Source organism: Acinonyx jubatus, chromosome A1 (assembly GCF_027475565.1).
Source record: "Acinonyx jubatus isolate Ajub_Pintada_27869175 chromosome A1, VMU_Ajub_asm_v1.0, whole genome shotgun sequence".
In the NCBI taxonomy this organism is placed as follows: domain Eukaryota; kingdom Metazoa; phylum Chordata; class Mammalia; order Carnivora; family Felidae; genus Acinonyx; species Acinonyx jubatus.
This window is the reverse complement of record NC_069380.1, coordinates 129,090,488-129,094,172: the sequence shown is the minus strand read 5'-3', so window position 1 is coordinate 129,094,172 and position 3,685 is coordinate 129,090,488. Positions and strand designations below refer to the sequence as shown.

General features: G+C 39.6%; 1 pseudogene; it reads right to left on the bottom strand.

Annotated features, from left to right (window-relative positions):
• Nucleotides 1–2,315: 2,315 nt before the first annotated feature.
• Nucleotides 2,316–3,284, bottom strand: LOC128315774 (cytochrome c oxidase subunit 1-like; annotated as a pseudogene).
• Nucleotides 3,285–3,685: the final 401 nt, after the last annotated feature.

Sequence of the window (3,685 nt, the reverse complement as noted above, 5' to 3'; positions counted from 1 at the left end):
CATACAATTAGGAAGGTGGAACCAATAATTACATGTAGTCCGTGGAATCCTGTAGCTATAAAGAAGGTGGATCCGTAAATCCCATCTGAGATCGTAAATGGTGTTTCGTAATATTCGGAGGCTTGGAGGAGTGTAAAATAGACTCCTAGGGAGATTGTAATGAGTAGTGCTTGGAGCATGTGTTTTCGGTTTCCTTCTATTAGGCTATGGTGAGCTCAGGTGATAGATACTCCAGAGGCTAGAAGAACTGAAGTATTAAGTAGTGGAACTTCTAAGGGGTTTAGGGGAATAATGCCTGTTGGTGGTCAGCATCCTCCTAGTTCGGGGGTTGGGGCTAGGCTTGAGTGGTAAAAGGCCCAGAAGAAGCCTGCAAAAAAGAATACTTCTGAGACGATAAAGAGGATTATTCCATATCGGAGGCCTTTTTGAACGATGGGCGTATGATGGCCTTGAAATGTGCTTTCTCGAACGATGTCTCGTCATCATTGATATATTGTTAATAGATTAGTAGTTATTCCAAGGGTTAATAGTAGTGTTGAGTTATAGTGAAATCATATAGCTAGGCCTGAGGTTATAAGGAGGGCTGAAAGGGCCCCTGTAAGCGGTCATGGGCTGGGGTTAACTATGTGGTATGCATGGGTTTGGTGGGTCATTAGGTGTTATCATGTAAATATAGGCTTACTAGTAGGGTGAAGACATAGGCTTGGATTAGGGCTACAGCAAACTCAAGGATTGTTAGTAGAATAAGAATAATGAAAGTAATTAAAGCAGCAGGGACAGTAATGTTTGTTAAGGCTAGAGTGGCCCCTCCAATTAGGTGTATTAGTAAGTGACCTGCAGTAATGTTAGCTGTAAGTCGTACGGCTAAGGCTATAGGTTGAATAAAGAGACTAATAGTTTCGATAACTACAAGCATAGGAATTAGGGGAATGGGTGTTCCTTGTGGTAAGAAGTGAGCTAGGGATGCTTTAGTTTTATGGCGAAACCCGGTAATTACAGTACCGGCTCATAGTGGGATAGCTATTCCTAGGTTTATTGATAATTGGGTGGTTGGAGTAAATGAGTGGGGTAATAGGCCTAGTAGGTTTGTTGATCCAATAAATAGGATAAGGGACATCAGTATTAGAGCTCAGGTCTGTCCTTTGTAGTTATGAATGGCCAATATTTGCTTTGATGTTAGTTGTACTAGTCATTGTTGCAGTGAGATTAGGCGGTTATTAATCAGTCGGTTGGGCGATGGAAATAGAATACTTGGGAATATAATGATTAATATAACAATAGGCAGTCCTATTATTGTTGGGGTAATGAAAGAGGCGAATAGATTTTCGTTCATTTTTTTTCTCAGGGATTAGGTTGTTCTAGTGTGATTATGGATTTAGGTTCTGGATTTGACGGATACAGGTGTTTTGAGATTTTTAGTTGGAATACGATAAATAGTGTTATAATTATTGATATAATAGTAATAAATCAGGTTGATGTATCTAGTTGTGGCATACCATTAAGGGGAGGTCTAAACTCCCAGTCTTTAACTTAAAAGGTTAATGCTTGTTTAGCTTCTCAATGAATTTATAGTATAGATGCAGATCATTTTTCAAAATATATCAGCGGGACTAGTTCGAGGACAATGGGTATGAAGCTGTGGTTTGAGCCACAGATTTCTGAGCACTGACCGTAATATAATCCAGGTCGTGTACTCATTAGGGTCGTTTGGTTTAGTCGACCTGGAATAGCGTCAGTTTTTAGACCTAGAGATGGTACAGCTCATGAGTGTAGTACGTCTTCTGATGAAATTAGTATGCGAATGGTTATTTCTATTGGTAAAACTACTCGGTTGTCGACTTCTAGTAGCCGCAGTTCTCCTGGTTTTAGTTCTTGGGTAGGGACTATGTAAGAGTCAAAATTCAAGTCTTCATAGTCGGTATACTCGTAACTTCAATATCATTGATGCCCTATAGTTTTTACTGTGAGGGAGGGGTTATTAATTTCGTCTATTATATAAAGGATTCGTAGGGAGGGCAGGGCGATGAGAATCAGGATGATAGCAGGCAGGATAGTTCAGACGGTTTCTACTTCTTGAGCATCCATTGTGCTTGTATGCGTAAGCTTGGTTGTTAATATTAATGAAATAATATAAAGGACTAATGAGCTAATTAGGAATACAATTATCAATGTATGGTCATGGAAGTGTAGAAGTTCTTCTATAATAGGGGATGTGGCGTCTTGAAAGCCTAGCTGGAAAGGGTATGCCATGGAAGTATATAGATTCAAGTCTATAATTTAACTTTGACAAAGTTATGTAATTATTTTACTAATACTTCTTAATTGAGAAAGACATAATGGTTATGGCATTGGCTTGAAACCAGTTAAAGAGGGTTCGATTCCTTCCTTTCTTATTTTAGTAATACATAAGTTGGCTCTTCAAATGTGTGATACGGAGGGGGACATCCATGTAATCACTCAAGATTAGTTGTGGTTAATTCTACTATGGCCACTTCTCGCTTGGATGCAAAGGCTTCTCATACCATGAAAACTATAAGTATGACTGCTGTTAATGAAATGAAAGAGCCTATTGAGGAAATTGTGTTTCAAGTTGTATATGCATCTGGGTAATCAGAATAACGTCGTGGCATTCCAGATAGGCCTAGGAAGTGTTGAGGGAAGAATGTTATGTTGACTCCTACAAATATAATCGTGAAGTGAATTTTTGCCCAAGTATTATCAAGAGTGTATCCTGAGAATAAGGGGAATCAATGGACGAAGCCTCCTATGATAGCGAATACTGCTCCTATTGATAAGACATAGTGGAAATGGGCTACTACGTAATATGTATCATGGAGAACAATATCTAGTGAAGAGTTAGCCAGTACAATTCCTGTTAGGCCTCCTACGGTGAACAGGAAAATAAAACCTAAAGCCCATAGTATGGCGGGAGATCATTTAATATTACCTCCATGGAGAGTGGCTAGTCAACTAAATACTTTTACCCCAGTAGGGATGGCGATAATTATGGTAGCTGATGTAAAGTATGCTCGTGTGTCTACGTCCATTCCAACAGTAAACATGTGATGGGCTCATACGATAAAGCCCAGGAAGCCAATTGATATTATGGCTCAAACTATTCCCATGTAACCAAATGGTTCTTTTTTGCCTGAATAATAGGTAACAATGTGCGAGATTATTCCAAAACCGGGTAGAATTAAAATGTAGACCTCTGGGTGGCCAAAAAATCAGAATAGATGTTGGTATAAGATAGGATCTCCTCCTCCAGCAGGATCGAAGAATGTGGTATTTAAATTTCGATCTGTTAATAACATGGTGATTCCTGCTGCTAAAACTGGGAGTGATAGAAGTAACAGGACTGCAGTGATTAGAACTGATCACACAAACAAAGGTGTTTGGTATTGAGATATGGCAGGGGGTTTTATATTAATGATAGTTGTAATAAAATTAATAGCACCTAAAATTGAAGAAACGCCTGCTAGGTGAAGTGAGAAGATAGTCAGGTCTACGGATGCTCCTGCATGAGCCAGATTGCCAGCTAGGGGTGGATACACTGTTCATCCAGTCCCTGCCCCAGCCTCCACTATAGATGAAGCGAGTAGAAGTAAGAAAGAGGGAGGAAGGAGCCAGAAGCTTATATTATTCATTCGGGGGAATGCTATGTCAGGAGCTCAATGCCTGACAT